An 18528-nucleotide genomic window follows, 5' to 3' on the forward strand; every position below is an offset into this window, starting at 1 on the left:
TCTTGGTGAAGAGAGGACAAAACAAAACCAACCTGATCATATCTTTATTTAGAATGATAGCAGCAAGTGAACTTCCAGAGCTTTTTAGAAAGAGCATTTTGAGGTGCTGTCCAATCATCTGACAGGGAAGGAACTCAAAGCTGCTCAAAGAGACCCAATACAAGCTTTGTACACCCTACAGAATTTCCATGCAGGTAAGTAGCAAATTAAAGACAAAGCAATATAACCCAGTCAGTCTAGTTCTTCATGACCCAGGCTCATGATGGTTATGCCTTCTGCACATGAACTGTCTGCACAGTAAACCATGGCATAGGTAAAAGGCCAAATGCATAGAGAAAGGTCATGTTGTTTTTGTGGCTCACCCAGAAGCCATAGGAGTTTTGGGAATTGCACACTGAAACCTTGACTCATATCTTGGTGTGTTCTGATGACTGAGAGGTGGCAAAGTTATCTCCTGTGGTATAACAGCAGAACATGATCTTAAGCACACGTGGAAGACACTTATGCTCTGGGAACAGAGAGGAGGCCTGATCTGACTGTTCTGATATTAGTGAAAAAAAAAATCTGTCTTGAGAGGCCTGGAAGTGGTCTCTAAGTTCTTTTTACAGGAGGAAGAGGAATTCTGCCTTGTCTGAGGCTTTATTTCCAGTCTGCTCATTCAAATAATAACAAAGCATGTAGGTAAGAATTGTGATTGGTCTTTTAAAAACTGCCAAGGGGGAACCTTGCCAACTTCAATCCCACGTCTCCACAGAACCCCACCAAAGTCTGGAAGGTGACATTGTGAAGTTGTAGAAATACATAGGTATGTTTTTAACTGAAGCCATCAGTGGTATTTTTTTTTTTTTTGGTACAAAATAATTCCCCAGAAGATCACGTCTGCAAGCACTGGTAACAAGGATGATGTAAACCTCCCAAAAGAAGGGGAGGAAGAGGAATTGAAATTGAAACTGTAGGTCTTGTGGGTGGGCAAGCACTGCAAGAGGAGCAGGTACTGCAGTGCTGGTAGCAGAAGGGCTCTGGAACAGCACGAGGCCTCAGGCAGAGACATTTGGGGAAGGTTTGGGTGACACATTCTTGTTTGCATCCCACTCTGAAAAGCCTTGCAGACTGCTGGAACCAATGAGGCCTGCCTTGCTTGTAGCATGTGTTCCTATAAGCTTCTTTGTAAACTGGCTTTGGCTCTGCAAGGATGCAACCATTGTTTAATCATTTGAAACAGGCAAAGTGAAGTCATTTTGTAGCTGAAGAAGCCAAGCAATTTGCAAAGCAGGACCTGGAACCATTTTGTAGGTGCATTTTCATTGTATTAGGATTTGTCTGAAGAGTTTTAAGTTCTGAACAGTTTAATAGTTTTTCTGCTCAAAACTTGATTTGAATTCTAGGCATGGTGCAATAAATTATTTCATAGTAGATGTACATACAGGCTGATCAGTGTTTTGTGACTGTGACGCGTGATGGTACTGTGTCTGGAGGCTTGGTGAGGGAAGGGCCCTGTGGGATGGTACCTGCAGGTTGTTTGGCCCCAGACAGAGTGGAATAGGGGCACAATGACATGGCAGAAAGAAAGCCACTAGATCTAGGCCACTTCCTTTTTTGAACCTAGCACCAGAAGCCTCAGAAAGCTACAATTCTGGGGAGAATATAGGAGAAAGTCAGGGATTAGGCTGCTGTGGTTGTTGCATGGTAGGAAAGTGAAATGTGAAAATGACATCATTATTTCTGTCTCCTTCATACAGTCTGAAGACCAGAATAACTATTTACGCTTCTGATTCTGCTATGAGTCGTTGCATTCTTGTACCACATTTTCCAACTGTAATGGAGTAAGGGGGCTGAGTTTTTGTGCCATTCGTCTCTCTTTTTGCTTCTTTGGAGGAAATTCCGGTTAATTCCTGCTCCACCAAGCCCTGCTCACTGGACTGTGGGATTTTACTTCTTTTGGGGGAAAAGATTTGCAGTAGGCCTGGCCTTTCCTATACAAGTGACCTATGCAAGTCACAGTCCAAAAGGTAATCTGCCTCTGGCTAGATCATCATTCTTACAGGGAGAAAAATAGCAAAGCAATGCCCAGGTTGAGTTCTACTTGATCATTGAAGAGAACAAAAAACTTTTTAATAAATATATTAACAGTAAGAGGAGGGCTAAGGAGAATCTCTATCCTTTACTGGATGCGATGGAGAACTGAGGGTAAGAGTCTCAAATGCCATTTTCACATCTGACTTTAAAAGACAAATTACCCCCGAGATACTCTAACCTCTGACTCAGAAGTCTCAACTGGGGAGAAGAATAAACCCCCCATGATATAGACAGAAAGAGTTAAAGACCTACTATACTACCTGGGGAACTGCAGGCCTCTAAGGCTGACCTTGGTGCCAGGGAAGGCTATGGAGCAGATCATCTTGAGGGAGATCACACAGCATGTGCAGGACAACCGGGGGATCAGGCCTAGCCAGCATGGGTACATGAAGGGCATGCCCTGCTTGAGCAACCTGATCTCCTTCTATGATCTAGTGACCTGTCTGGTGGAAGAGGGAAGGCTGTTGATGTTGTCTACCTAGACTTCAGTAAAGCCTTTGACACTGTCTCCCACAGTATTCTTCTGGAGGAGCTGGCAGCCCACATCTTGGACAGATACGGTGTTTGCTGGGTAAGGAACAGCTGGAGCCGGGGCCCAGAGAGAGGTGGTGAATGGAGTTAACTTCAGCTGGTGACGAGTCACGAGTGGTGTTCCCCAGGGGTCACTACTGGGGCCTGTCCTCTTCAATATCTTTATTGATGACCTGGATGAGGGCATCGAGTGCACCCTCAGTAAGTTTGCAGATGACACCAAGTTGGCTGGAAGTGTTGATCTGCCTGGGGGTAGCAAGGCCCTACAGAGGGATCTGGACAGGCTGGATCACTGGCCTGGGGCCAATGGGATGACGTTCAACAAGAACAAGTGACAGATCCTGCACTTTGGCCACAACAACCTCAGGAAATGCTTACAAGCTTGGGGTAGAGTGGGTGAAAGACGGTACTGGTCAACACTCAGTTGAGCATGAGCCAGCAGTGTGCCCAGGTGGCCAAGAAGGCCAGTGGCATCCTGGCTTGTGTCAGAAATAGTGTTGCCAGTCTGAGCAGGGAAGTTAATTGTCCCTCTGTACTGAGCACTGGTGAGGCTGCACCTCGAGTACTGTGTTCAGTTTTGGGCATCTCAATGCAAGAAAGACATCAAAGCCCTGGAGCATGTTCAGAGAAGGGCGATGAAGCTGTGAGGGGTCTGGAGCACAGGCCTTATGAGAAGCAGCTGAGGGAACTGGGATTGTTCAGTCTGGAAAAGAGGAGGTTCAGGGGAGACCCTGTTGCTCTCTGTAACTACCTGAAGGGAGGTTATGGTGAGGCAGGGCTCGGCCTCTTCTCCGACGTAACTAGCAATAGGACTAGTGGGAAAGGCCTCAAGTTGTACCATGGGACATTCAGGTTGGATTTTAGGAAATAATTCTTCTCTGAGAGAGTGGTCAGGCACTGGAATGGGCTGCCCAGGGAGGTGGTGGAGTCACCATCCCTGGAGGTGTTCAAGAAGCATTTAGATGTTGTACTGAGGGACAGTTTATTGGGAAATACTGGTGATATATGGATGGTTGGACTGAATGATCCTTCAGGTCTTTTCCAACCTGGGTGATTCTGTGGTTCTGTGATAGAATTGGAAGGGGACCATAAGGATCTCTGAATTCAATCCAGCTTCCTAGATAAATGAAATACTGAAAGCCAAGGGGCGATTGAGAATTTCAGGCAGTGCCTGGGTTTGGCCTCCCTTCTCCATCTCTCTAGAGGCATGTGGCAATGGGTGTCCCACACAGCCTGAAAAGAGTGGCCTGGAGGCTGAGAAACACCCCCTCTGCTGCCATTCTTTCCATGCACTTCATATTTTCTTTTCTGGGAGAGGTGGCCACCTTACATTCCCACCCCGTGCCGTGGGCAGGGCTGCCCCCAGCAGCTCAGCTGCTCAGGGCCCCATCCAACCTGGCCTTGAGCACCTGCAGGGATGGGGCACCACAGCTTCTCTGGGCAGCTGTGCCAGCGCCTCACCGCCCTCTGAGTAGAGAATTTTCTCCTTACATCTAACCTAAATCCCTCATTTTTTTTACAATGCGGACATGTAGTCAGTCTCTCCAAGTTCGTTTTCTAACGAACCGCAAACTTTGGAAGGACGGATGCTTTTGCCCCTGCTAACACGAATGGGACAAGCTGGCTTCTCCAGGGGGTGGTGCAGTTTTGCCCTCTGGAAGAATTTGCCCGAATGCGGAGCAGGGAGCGGTGCTGGCGGGCTGCTTGCCAGGCGGGCGGGCGCCAGGGGGCGGCATTGCTCTTCGGTTCGCAGCTCATTGCGCTCTTCGGCGCGGGCTGAGGAGCTCAGGCGGCGGCGGAGCGTCTTTGTGGGGCTGGGGTGCGGGGTGATGCGAGTTATGCGGCGCTAGCTTTTCCTCTAAGCATCATTTTTAATATTCTAAAGCCGATGGCTCCATTATTGAATATATTAAAAATACCGCATCAAATGGAATAAAGACGGGCTGCTGCTTTTATTTTATTTTTTTTTCTTTAATCTGCATGAATTTGACTGAAAATGTAATTTGGAAGGGATTTAACTGAACCTGTGCAGCTTTTAATATCGAGTGGGGCAAAGTGAGCAGGCTTCTATTCTGTGCTGCCTTTTCTTAGTTGTCTCGGAGTTTACACCCAGTGTGTCTCAAACAGAGCAGCTGTGGGGCTGCTGCTTTACCCAGACATGCATCCAAAAACCATTAACTGGTCATTCAAGAAAAACAAAAAATAACAAGGTGTAACCATGACACTGGTTTCTGTAGTGTAGTGGTTATCACGTTCGCCTAACACGCGAAAGGTCCCTGGTTCGAAACCAGGCAGAAACAGCTCTTTTTTCTGATTCCTGCTCCACAGAACCTTTCCAGACCCTGACATTCTCTGCAATTTCACACATCAAAGCCTTGCATTTATTCAAGTCCCTTGCTTGCTACTGCCCAGCACGGCTCCAAGGGGCTGATTTGGAGGGCCTTGATGGTGGATGTGCACATGGGATCTCTAATGCTTCTGCTGTCCTACCTGGCCACACAGGGCTCCTGATGGCTCCCAGCTCCTTCTGACTCCACCTCTCTCTGCTCCCCAACATATACTTTGGCTTTGGGCACAAAATAGAGAAGCAAAAAATGCCATGCAGGACTGAGCTTGGCTGCTGGTAGGTGGGATAAGGCCAAGTTGTTTGTGCCTGTAGCAAATCACTACATAGGGCTATCCATCACATATATTTCTTCTGCATAGAATCATAGAATAAGGAAACTGGCAGCCCGTGGTGTGGACAGGTTCACTCTTCTCTGGGTGGAGAACTGGCTGGAGGGCCGTGCCCAGAGGGTAGTGGTTAATGGAGTTAAGTCCAGCTGGCGTCCTGTAACGAGTGGTGTCCCCCAAGGGTCAGTTTTGGGGCCCATCTTGTTTTTTATCTTTATTGATGACCTAGACGAGGGAATTGAGTGTACCCTCAGTAAGTTTGCAGATGACACAAAGCTGGGAGGATGTGTCAAACTGCCTGAGGGTAGGGAGGCCCTTCAGAGGGATTTGGATAGGCTGAACAGCTGGGCTGAGCAAAATGGGATGAGGTTCAATAAGACCAAGTGCCGGGTCCTGCACTTTGGCCACAATAACCCCATGCAATGCTATAGGCTTGGGGCAGAATGGCTTGAAGAATGTAGAGAGGAAAAGGACCTGGGGGTGTTGGTTGATGCTCGGCTCAACATGAGCCGGCAGTGTGCCCAGGTGGCTAAGAAGGCCAACAGCATCCTGGCCTTTATTAGAAATAGTGTAGCCAGCAGGAGCAGGGAGGTGATCATCCCCCTGTACTCAGCTCTGGTACGGCCGCATCTCGAGTACTGTGTTCAGTTTTGGGCCCCTCACTACAAGAAGGACATTGAGGCCCTGGAGCGTGTTCAGAGAAGGGCAACAAAACTGGTGAGGGGCCTGGAGCACAAGTCTTATGAGGAGCGGCTGAGGGAGCTGGGATTGTTTAGTCTGGAGAAGAGGAGGCTCAGAGGAGACCTTATTGCACTCTACCACTTCCTGAAGGGGGGTTGTGGTGAGGAGGGGGTGGGCCTCTTCTCCCTGATAAGTAATGACAGGACGAGAGGGAATGGCCACAAGTTGCGCCAGGGAAGATTTAGATTAGACCTGAGGAAGCATTTCTTTTCTGAAAGAGTGGTCAGGCACTGGAATGGCCTGCCTAGGGAGGTGGTTGAGGCACCATCCCTAGCGCTGTTCAAGAAGCGTTTAGATGAGGTGCTAAAGGACTTAATTTAGTAGTTGGGTAGAGATAGTGATAGGAGAATGGTTGGACTAGATGATCTTATAGGTCCTTTCCAACCTTATGAACTTACGAACTTATGAACTTATAGAATATCACAAACTGGAAGGGACCCACCAAGATCATCGAGTCCAACTGCTGGCTCTACACAGGACCACACAAAGATCAGACCCTGTGACTGAGGGCATCACCCAAATGTTTCTTAAACAGCAGAGAGCTCAACGCCATACTCACTGCTCTGTGCATCCTGTTCCACGCCCACCGCCCTGTGGTGCAGGGCTGTCCCTATCCCCCAGCCGCCCCTCCCCTGACACAGCTCCATGCCGTTCCCTCGGGCCCTGTCGCTGTCACACAGAGCAGAGCTCAGCGCTGCCCCTCCGCTCCCTGGGAGAGCTGCAGCCGCCAGCAGGCCTCCCCTCAGCTCCTCTGAGGCCCAGGGACCTCAGCTGCTCCTCATATGTCTTTCCTTCTAGACTATTCTCCATTTTGTAGCCCTATAAAAAAAAAAGTTATTTACAGTACCTTGCATTCTTTGTGTCCTGTTGTGCACATGCAAAGTCTCAGAAGTGTCAGCAGAAAAGGCATCCAAGTGCAAGAAGCGTGGAGAGGAGTTCCCCTTCCTTCCATCCCAGGTGTCATCACCAAGTGCTTCGCTTTGCTCAGTTACAGCATGAAAATGTATTTTTGCTGAACACTGTCCGTGTCAGCAGTACCTATCCTAAAAAGTATGGACGAAGCTTTATATGTAATATTTAACCAACAAGAAAGCTATTCCTCTCCTACATTTGATAATTAGTGACATATCATGTCCCTTTGGCTGCTTGCCCACTTCCCTTGGCATGTGTAGAGCTTACATATAAAGCTCAAAGAGTTTTATTCAATTATTTTGGTTTGTCCTCTCCCTCCCTTTCTTGGTTGCAAATTGCCAGTGAACAAAGTACCTTCAGGCTGTAATTTCCTGTTGCATATTTTCTGAAACAGTGTGAGGGACTGTTCTTGATGAGCTTTCCAGGAGCCTGCTACTGAATTTTTCTCATTATCAGCCAGATATCCCCTTTAGCCTCTTGCTACTTTTTTTCTTTTGCAGTCCAGGATTGTTTTATTTCCCCTTCCTGGGATTTAAATACCAACATTGGTCATTGCATCTCAGAAAGCAGGTGGCACCAGTTCTGGGACAGCATGGAAGAGCTGGGAGATGAGGGTGCTTTGTAAAGGCTTTGTATAATGCTCATAGGCTAAACCAGGACTGAGGTCATTCCCTAGCGTACCCAAACTGAGGGACAGACTCCAACTGTGGGCCAGGAGCAGCATTCAACAAAGCGGAGCTTATTTGTCAGGCTGTGCCCCAGTATGTCCACTACTGCACAGACAGCTACAGCGTACGTTGCTCCAGGGAGCACCAGCCTATTTGTGAGGTCTGTCTCAGACCTGGACCAACTCTGCATGGCTGATGGGCTGTTTCCAGGAGCTTCTGCCTTAGCAAATCTGCTGCTCATCCTCCCAACTTCCCAGTGTGGTGCTTCAAACACCCGTGGCCCATTTTTACATGGTGCAAACAGTCTGAAGTGGACTACCAGAATATCAAAGTCCCCTCCTCTGACAGCTGAGGGATTCTCTTCCCAGAACTGCAATAGACACCGTAGTCCTAGCAGGGCCTGAGTCAGTTCAGGTAAGAAGAGGAGCTGTCATGGATTATCACGATCACTGGGGTCACTCAGATGCTCTCAGGGAGACTGGCAATTACAGCTCTGACAGACCAGAGGTGGCCTGAAACCTCATCATTCTTTCCTTCAGCCCTTAGACTACATGTCTTACACTGTTGCAAGGCAGAGCTTAATACTGCTTTGCCTTTATGAAATCAGATACATTCTAGGATGTGATCTCTGATCCTCTCCTCTTTTAAATAATAGCATTAATGAACAGAACTGAGTATTTGTGTTTACATATAAATTTCCCATGCATTTATCAAGGATATGTCCAAATGCTTTACAAAAAGAACACCAAAGCAAACCAAGCCAAACAAAACCCCTGCCTCTCTCTGTCTTGTAAACTTCCACGCAGTTGAATGCAAGAACAAATCAGTGATTGTTTCTATCTAACCAAAACTTGCATTGCAGTATGCTCCTGTACTCAGTGAAACACATTATAAATGTTAGTAATTGTTTCTCTGTGCCCATCACAATAGCTGAAGAGTTAAAATTGCTAATGATCTGTCCAACGGCTCAGCCATTTTTCAGCTGTTCACCAAGGCCATTAATCAACGTAACCAAGATGCTTGAGCAACATTTACTAGCAATTAACCTATGGTTATGGGAATATATTTCCCTGTTAAATTTCTATTCTAGCCTACACGTCAAATGAAAGATGTATCCTAGCATTGCTTTTGCTAATTGAAAAGACTATGAAACAACAGCTCTTGGACCTACTGGACCAGCTTGATAGGAGAAAAGAGGGCACCCGACACAGTGAAAACACATTACACTGAGTCCTTTCTGAGGCTGCTGAGTACTACCTGAGCTCTTCCTTTCCACTTGCTCTTCCTGAAACAATGCAGATGATAGAACAGACACTGGAAGTGTGTCGCAGTTGATTAACATTCATTTTAAAGGACTTATTAAAAGATTCCCTTATAAAGAAAAGGAAACACATATGTGTTCCCTAATCTTTACATTACCCTGGTTTTCCTCCATTCTGACTCTTCAAACACTGAATAATTGTATGACCGCAATGTTCTCTAGCAAGATGCAGAACTGAAGCGTTTCTTATGTCAGCAAAGTTACACCTGAAGTAATCTTTACCTCTGTTGTTTTCTCCTGTCTGCACAGTTGATTTGTCTGGCCAGTACTGCTATGCCCTCTGTGAGAGTTCTCTACATGTCACAGAAGAAAAGAAACAGGAAAGCGTATAGTTTCATTTGGTGCTGGAGATAGGAAGATGTTAACAGATGTATAGCTGAAGTACCAACAGCAATGTTGTTTCATTTGTTCTGTCCCCAAAGTTTCCTGTTTGTTGTCCACTTTCATTTACCTCAGAAGGAATGCCGTGTGTGCTTTCGCAATCTCTCTCAGGTTGGACTGAAATTCAGCATTGCTAATTTTTGCATCATTCATCATTCATCTGTGTAATACTAATACACAGGAATGTAAGAGAAGCTTAAATATAGCGATAATCTTGGCCCTCACTTCTGTAAGAGACAATGCCAGTTTCCAGCCCACATGCTTGTGGGGGAAGGAGACTTCAGCGTATGACACAAAAGCAAACAAGAAAGATGTCTCCAAACAGACTGAACAAAACTCTCTTGCTTTCTTTTGGAGTATGACTCACGATTTCTAAGTACTTAGCAGAGCCATAGCTTCACTGCAACCCCAATTCAAATAGTCCCTTTACCTCCGAAGAGAGAGGAGAATCAGAGGATTGCAGAACCAGAAGCTGGCACTGGGCCTGAATGTAATGCAACCTAATTAAAACGAAGAATGGTTGAAAATGTGCTTGGTTAGATTCTGTAGACAATGAAAGGCTATCTTCCTAAAAATGCAATCTTGATGATTTGCTCCACTTACATTCGTGTCTTCTCGTTTATTAGTTACCTAAACCTTATAAAGCAGAGCTTTCTACATCCTGATGAAGCAGGTGTGTATACAAATGGCAGGTACTGATGAAATGTTTACTGAAAAGATTAGCTTGTCAATGAGGCAAAGAATGGATATTGATCCCCCTTCTATGTTTGTCAACCCGTAACCTGTTTAAGAAATGGCCTACAGCAATGAAATCCAATCAAGCACTCACTGCAGCTTCAGTTTTCTTGTAATATAGGGAGGGGATTCAATCACAATAAAGGAAATGAACCACTTATCATATAAATGAGGATAAGGCAATTAGCAGGTTACAGGTTCCAAGTGAGGAGAGTTCAGACTGCAATACAGGATTACAGTGTGGATATTCTGGGCTGCTGAACCTTTCTGCGATCCTTCTTGTTACGCAGCACAATACACCGCAGTGCCAGGTTAACAGGGTTAATAGCAGCACTTCTGTAGGTGCATATCCTAGCCACCCCCTGCCTGATGACTGTAACTGAAAGATTCTCAGACAGGAGGCCAAAACAGCTTTCTAAGTGATTAATACCACTTGTCAGTCCTAAGGCCGCCTGAAAAACAATTTTTCAGCTTTATGAGAGAATGCAGTATTTTGATTTGATTCACCATTAGAGGAAATTTGAGCCCTTTCTGTTGTTAATTCTCCCCACAACGGAAGCGTGAGGCCCAGGTTTGGTCCTCACATGTTTGAGACAAGTGCTGTAGCTGCCAGGCTGGTACATCAGTACTTTCTGGGTTAAAAAAAAAAAAAAAAGGAAGCATCTGAGCAGTGTTAAAGCATCACCAAACTTGCATCTCCAGAGCATTTCTCCCCTTTTCTGAACATTATTCTGCTTAATGGATGCCTTTATTCCTTCAAATGTGCACTGAAATAGACTTCATTAGATAAGCAGCCTTCAAAGCAGATCTTGGTGGGAGATTATGCAAGAAAGAGAGAATTTCATTAACTAACTGACTTAGGGTAGGCAGAGAGACACTCAGCCCTCAGTTCCTACTCCCTGTGTGAGCTGGGCCTTCAGTGAAAGAGGCGGTCTGTCCTGCCTTGGGTCTGGCCCCAGGTGCTAGAGTTCAAGGAGCATATGACACCACTCTCAGACATAGGGTCTGATCTTTGTGTGGTCCTGTGTGGAGCCAGGTTTTGATGTGTGAAATTGCAGAGAATGTCAGGGTCTGGAAAGGTTCTGTGGAGCAGGAATTGGAAAAAGAGCTGTTTCTGCCTGGTTTCGAACCAGGGACCTTTCGCGTGTTAGGCGAACGTGATAACCACTACACTACAGAAACCTGTGTTATGATTATTCCTTGTTATTTTTTGTTTTTCTTGAGTGACATACAGTCTGAATTTTTGGGTGGTGCTATGTGGAGTCAGGTGTTGGACTCAGTGGTCCTTGTGGGTCCTTTCCAATTAGGGATGCTCTTTGATTCTATGATCCTCCAGAAGTACAATAAGTATACACAAAAATTCTTATATACGTTGAAATACTTGTGATGGAGCTGAACCCTTGAAGTGTGTTTTGTCATTGTATCGCTATGTGGATACTGGTACCAGCAGCATCTGATCCAGCACTCCCAGTGGGGGTGCATGCTTCTCATTTGTGGAAGAGAAGACAATCCTGAAACCTGTTCCTTCTCTTTTTCTGATACCATGTACCCTAGAGGCTTCCTGTCTGCTTTGTTAATGATTAAGAACTAACTACAGAAGGGCACGTATCAAGTATGGACATATTATATTGTGTCAGAATTGAGGAGGAAGCCTCAGGCTTGTGTCCCCTGTGTCTCTCTCCAGTATTAATCTTCTCAGTACATGAAACATTTTTCACCAATGCATAACCTCACTTATTACTTCCTGCCATTAAGTGCAGCAAATACTCAGACACTCTTCTGGAACATTTCCAAATGAAATCTCAGAGTCATTACATTAACCTTTTCCATTACAGAGCAGAAGGAAATTAGCTACTGGCACACAGAGAAATACATAGAAAGCGGTACAATATTTCACATAATTGTATTTTTGTGCTTTTCGTCAATGCAAAGAGTTAAACAAAAGTGTTAAAAGTCCTGCATGCTTCATTAAAAACTCTCAATTTCTCAATTTTCAGCAAAATAAGCCATCAGTGTTAGATTCTATAATTGACACCATTGCTTAGGGAACAAACCTATGAATCTTATTAGAGACAAATTCATTACTTTAAGTCCACCCTTAGGATGCAGAGCTCATAAAAGAAACCTCTGGAGGGTTCAGCTTAGGGGATGAGATGATTTCAGGCTGCAAATCTACAGATTTGCTGTAATTAACCTGAACTAATTATTGCCAGGCGATGGGTCAGACATCCTGGATAAAAGCCCCTGACTGGTTTTATTGTCTGCTGGGTTTTCAACAAGAGAGCTTCTCGTTAAACAAAGAAAAAGTACTGAAAGAACAGTCCTATATATTCTTAAAGTAAAATAAATTTTTCCACTGGGAGAGCACAGCAGAGTCTATTTAAAATGCAGAGTCAATAGGCACAGCCGAACTACATTAATGTTTAATACTTTTTCTAGTTAGCTCACTACAGGTAACGATCAGTAGCAATGTTCAAAAACAACTCCTGGGTGGGATAAACATGTCTCCATAGGAAGCAAACGAACTGCTTGCCTGCTTTTGCAAGTATCATAAGAAGGGATCCATTTAAACACATTCATACACTGCAGATCCACCGTTAGAGTCAAAGCACGATGGGCATGCTGTAGATGCTCTCCCTTCACCATTCTTCTGTTGCTTACAAGGGACAGCACAGATACATGGGTGCACCTACAGAAGCTTCCACTGCTCACACCAGAAGAAGGAATAATCTAGCCTGCGTGAGATAAGCTTGTACCCCTGTAATAAAGATCATCTCAGTTTGATTTTCATGGATTTGAGGAGAAATGACTTCAGTGAAGCCAATAGTCCCACTTTGAGTAGCACATGCCCTCCAGATGCAGTTTCTGGACAGCATTTTGACAATCCCTGGTTGTTAAGAAGTAGCTGTACAGAGGGACTGTTTGTTCTCCGTACTCTCTCAGCTGAAGATGTTTATGGCTGCTCCAGATTGCTTAGGAGGTTCTTTTTCCTTCAGTCCAGAGATTCACTGCTACTGCTTTTCTCTCATAAACTTGAATCCTACCTTCCCTTTCTACTCTTCTCCACATCATACTGTTGGTGTTCGGTTTTGGCAGGTTAGCAGAGGGGAGGTAAGTGGAGGTGGTCAGTGAGTTTTGTCATGTGTGTGACTTAAAAGGAATATTTTGAGCTTCTGTGGCTCCCTGGGGGGAAAAAAGCAAATAAAAAACCCAATCAGTCTGTACTAGGGCTACCTGGGAAGTTCTGGGTTCCTCCTCAGCTGCATGATCCTGGGCAGCTTCCTTGGCTTCCTTCTGAACTCATTTTCACCCAGATAATCATTCTTGCCTCACAGGGTTACTGTGAATATAACTTGTGCTCACATACACTAATCAAAGGAGTTTCATTGCACTTGAATGGTCTTGTAACTGAGAAACTGTTGACTAGGCCCCAGTCATTATGTTTCATATTCTGTGCATTCTATCAGTAGGTTTACTATAGATTTTTTATTTTGGTCACTACCTTTTTTCCTCCATTAAACCTTTTCCTACGAGTATAAAGATATCCCCTTCCAAAATAATAATAATAATAATAATAATTACCGTGTAAAAATGGTTGAAAATCTGAACAGTGCCCCTCCCCTTCTGTCCACTCCTGTCTGCACCAGTTCTCCTAAAGAGACTGCAACACAACCAGCCCTATGGTACAGCAGGTGTGAGACTGCAATTCTTCTGTGAGGGAGAAATGCAAACAGAGCTCTTCTGCACACCTGGGTCAGCACGGTGTCCTCGGACGAGTGGTCTCTCTGTAATGAGCTCAGGGCATAGCACTACAAGCACACTCTGTGCTTATGACAGATGTCACAAATAAAAAGCAAGTAACCTGTGAAAGGAAAACCCGTGCTGTAGTGGGAAAGAGCTGCAGTTTTCATGTGTCACCACTGTATGCCACTGCTGCCTAATCCCTGTGCTGCATCACAGCGATGAAGCACTGCTACAGCCCACCCTCAGGAACCAGTTAGTAGCACACTGTAATCCCATTACGTTTGGATGTTTTCAGTGCTATTAATCTCCGAGCGAGCCACTCTAAAGTGAATTATCTGAAAACCATGGCATTAACCTCTTCATGTGTACACCATTTTTAAATACTGGAGGCAAAAGGAATCAAGCTCATAATGTATGTATAGTATATGTACACGTAACTCACTTCTAAGAATATTCCATGTGTAATTTAAAATCCATCAGAAAAGAACCAGTCATCAAACAGTGCTTTCATAACCTACTTATGCTAAAGATGAAACAAACACAAATAATCAGAAATGAATGATCTCATCCACCGTTGTTTATAAGTCCTCCGCCGGACTGGCTCAAAATTACTGTCAGGTTTATGCCCTTGGGCCAGAAGAAATAAATAAAATGCACTACAGAAGAATTATTAGTTCTGTATCTTGAAATAGTTTTCCAGAGTCAATTTACATCCTAATAAAATTGTGGTTGGAAATTCACTAGTGATAATCCAAAAGGCCTTTGCAAAGCAAATTATCGGGCCCGAGTAAAAACACCATGCTAACTGCATATGAGGAAATTTGTGAGCATTTGCAGATTGATGCTTAAGTATTCACATGCTTTTTATGTCGACCTGAGCTTGGTCTCCATTTCTATTGACTCTTCCCACAGGAATGAAATCTGCAGGAATACTTCCCTTTGTGATCTCTTCATTTTAGTTTCTAGTCATTCTTGTTGGCTGATCTTCTGTCTGGTTATTAACAGATTTAAGCAACGGCTGGCTCATTTTTTTTCTTTGTGCTTCTCTTTTGTAGCTTTGCTCAGATTTTATTCCAGCTATAGTTGAAACTGCATCATTTCCACTAGGAAAATCCTTGTAAGATGGGTGGGAGAGTGAGAATGGCCAGGACAGGGATTCCTAATGAGTAATCATTGAACTCATTACTTTGTAAAAATAATTATTTCATTGAATTTTTTTTGTTGTTGTTGCAATTCTTCTAGAAAAGGAAGGGTAAGTATCCTCTAACTCAATGGCAAATGTCAAGTAACCTGGAGTTATACTCTCAGAATTATACTGTGACATGTTCTGGGCAGGTTCAGGTTGAATATTAGAAAACATTTCATCTCAGAAAGAGCAGTGAGACAGTGGCACAGGCTGCACAGGCAGGGGGTGGGTCACCATCCCTGGAGGTGTTCAGGGAATGTGTGAACGTGGCATCAAGGGATATGGTTAGTGGGCATGATGGGAGTGGGTTGGGTTGAACTGAATGATCAATAGAGGACTCTAACAGTTCTACGGTTCTATGATTCCAAGAAAACTTAAACTCTGTTGGCTATCATTCTTGTGCAGGTGCACCGTCACTTAGCCCAGAGGAATTACAGACCCTCATGCATCCCATCTTGTCAATTTCCTGATCAGTAAGGAAGAGGTTATGCAGCATGTGGGGCATGATTCCTTTCACTGTTTTAGTGACTCCTAATCTTTGAGAAATGGAAATTATAAGATAAAAAGAATGAAACCAAGAGCAACCTTTCATTGTTCTCTGCAAAAGAGCCATGTGACAGATAATCACCAATTCCCAAAAGGGATAGATAAATAAATAAAGCCATAACAAAAAGCTGAAATGACTGAAAATAAATAAATAAATAAGAAATTCCTAAGAATCCCTCCTTGCATTCTGGGTTTTCTCTGGGCAGTGTAGCCTGTGCTCGTTACGAGAACACAGGCTTCAGACATCTTGATCCAGACATGACTTCATTCATTTGCTGAGTTATGTTTGTCTAAGAACTACTAACTTGTAAGTTTTAAAATGTACTTCATGCCTTTGCTTGTTTCTGACTGCAATGCCTATGGGTTGACTTGAGCTCTGTAGCAGTTCAGATTCATCCCAGGCTGGATGTGGCTTTGAGCAACCTGGTCTAGAGAGAGGCATAGCAGGGGGTTGAAACTACATGATCTTAAAGGTCCCTTACAACCCAAACCATTCTACAGTTCTGTCATTCTATGAAAATAAGGGGCTACTCTTGTCCCATAGATAAGCAAACCCTTTCCATAGGAGTTACCCTTTTAAGGTAACTATTGGGAAAAATGGAAGTGTAATCATGAAATCAATAATGTCTGTAGTGGAAGGAAACTTAAGAAATATTGGATCTCTGAAATGTTTTATTCGGCAAATGTGGCATTCTAGTTTTCTCTAAAATCCCAGATCTATAGTAGAACTAAACCAGTGCAGGGATGGGGGTAAAAGGAAATAACTATCAGATGTGAAATATCTTTGGATTGTCTAGCAACATTACCATTCACAGCCACGGAATACATTACTTTTTATTGTAAACTCTGTTCCTTAGTGAAGTATAAATCTTAAAAATGTGTCAATACATGGCAAAGTAAATAGTCTCTGGAGACAAAAAATGCTTAAAGCCATCTATCAAGTATAAGAAGTTGATAGCAATTAAAATCAGGGCTGTTTATGTATAAACATAAACTGCAGAGCTAGCCTCAAACTAGCCAGTAAAAATCTTGGCTGGGTGGAAATTCCAATTGCAAAAGACTGCAAAAAGCAGCACCTGAATGTTAAGAAATGCTTGTGCAGGTGATGGTTTTGGGTTTTTTTGATCTTTTTTTTCCCTAGAGACATTATTTTCTATGAAATTTATGACACCAAGGGAGATCCACTTATTTTTTTTTACATTTAAAGTCAAGCGTTTAGAAAAAAAAAATCCCAGGTAAAAATAAGGTAGTGGAGATGAAATATTGTTCATATTAGATGAGCAATAAAGTGGATTATATTTCAATGTTAAGGAGAGAGATGGGGAACTATTTTAATTTTTGTAATCATTAATCGTGAATATTTTCATAAGGGAATGTAATTACTTTTAAATTACTGTGTGCTTAAATTTAATTATTAATTGTGACTTTTCAATATGTGAGGCCCTAAGGAAATGGATTGTGTGGTGCTGAAGAGGAGTTGTGCTGGGCTACAGGTGTACCCTCCATCTTCTCTAACACGGTCTGTTGTGATGGAGCAAGGGGAGATGGTTTCAAACTAAAAGAGAGGAGATTTATATTGGATATAAAGAAGAAGGCTTTTATAATTAGGGTAGTGAGGCACTGGAATGTGTTGCCCAGAGAGGTGGTGGAAGACCCATTCTTGGAGACAATCAAGGCCAGGCTGGACAGAACTCTGAGCAACCTGATCTAGCTGTAGGTGTCCCTGCTCATTGCAGGGGAGTTGGACGAGGTGACATTTCAACTCAAACAATTCTATGATTCTATGAAGGAAATCTCAATGTGGGATCCAAATGTGGAGCTGGTATTGAGATTCTGGCGTTCCTGACACTAAAATCTACCTTGAGTTAATTGTGACTTCACCAGCAGTGGGTAAATTATGGCATTAGACAGGAGAAAAATACCCATGTAAAAGTTTATTCTCATCTTCCTTGCTTCTGGAGGCAGATAAATCCAGCAAGAGTTTCTCCATCTCCTTCAGAACAGTGAAAGATAAGAGAACCTTATCAAGTGCTCCCAGCTCTCAAAAGGAAAGGAGACAGGGGTCTTCCTCCAAGTCTCAATGCTTCTGCTGTGTGCTCTTCCCTGTCTGATCCATGGGAACATGAATTATATTCATTTTCTTCTAAGAGATGAAGTGATAACACAAGTGAGATGGTGAGATACCATTTCACTGAAGATAGCTGATGTGTCTTGGGTTTCTCCCCACTTTCTTTGAGGAGTCCTCAGGCAGGGGAACATCTTCATTTCTCAGCTTGCCAAGGGAAGGACTGCTGAAGGCTACCTTGGTAACACAGGAGGTGAAGCGGAGCTCCAGGAAATAGCAGAATTAATCTGGTGTTTTTAAACATAGATTTTGTCATGTGGTATCTTCACTAAGGATTTGTGAGAATTTCACAAAATAAGACATGAACAAATCAATAGGGGAACAGGATCTGAACCACAATGCAGGCATTTATTGTCTCCTTGTGCATTAAATTACCCAATTAATGTTTCCTGTTGCCTTAGCCCGTTCTAATAAGGCTTGATGTCGCTTATCAGCCCCTAATCTTCTAAATGATGAGCAAGAACTGCAGCTGGATTTACAAGAGCCTTTGGGGCACAATACCAAACTCCCAGAGAGCTGAAGATCTATCCTTGGAATGATGCTTATTAGAGGTTCTTATTCATTACCATTTACTTCACACAGATATTTGCTAATAAGATCAGATCAGCTTTATTTATTGAAGTGCTATTAAAATAGATATGCTGGACAACCAATCTCTGTGTATAAAGCATTGCTCAAAGATTAAGCTTTTTCTTGCATAAAACCATCATTTCAGATATATTCAGAAACATTCCTCTGAGTCAATTGCCTCTGCCTGGTTTGTGGGCTTATTTTTCCTGAAAAGGTGACCTATAGCTTAGAAATTATTTGAGTGAGAAAAATGTATCTAGAATTAACTGAGAATGATTTTTATGGACTGCATGCATAAGTTAACTAATTAGAATAGCTG

At 43.6% G+C, this 18528-nt stretch overlaps 2 non-coding genes across 2 annotated transcripts; one reads left to right on the top strand and one right to left on the bottom strand.

The window, feature by feature from the left end:
- Window positions 1–4834: 4834 nt before the first annotated feature.
- Window positions 4835–4907, top strand: TRNAV-AAC (transfer RNA valine (anticodon AAC)). Its single transcript has one exon. It is a non-coding gene; the product is annotated as a tRNA-Val (tRNA).
- Window positions 4908–11147: 6240 nt separating this feature from the next.
- TRNAV-AAC (transfer RNA valine (anticodon AAC)) lies at window positions 11148–11220 on the bottom strand. The gene has a single exon. It is a non-coding gene; the product is annotated as a tRNA-Val (tRNA).
- Window positions 11221–18528: the final 7308 nt, after the last annotated feature.

Source organism: Cyrtonyx montezumae, unplaced genomic scaffold (assembly GCF_038088225.1).
Source record: "Cyrtonyx montezumae isolate F1298 unplaced genomic scaffold, pur_monq_1.0 scaffold_8, whole genome shotgun sequence".
NCBI classification, from domain to species: domain Eukaryota; kingdom Metazoa; phylum Chordata; class Aves; order Galliformes; family Odontophoridae; genus Cyrtonyx; species Cyrtonyx montezumae.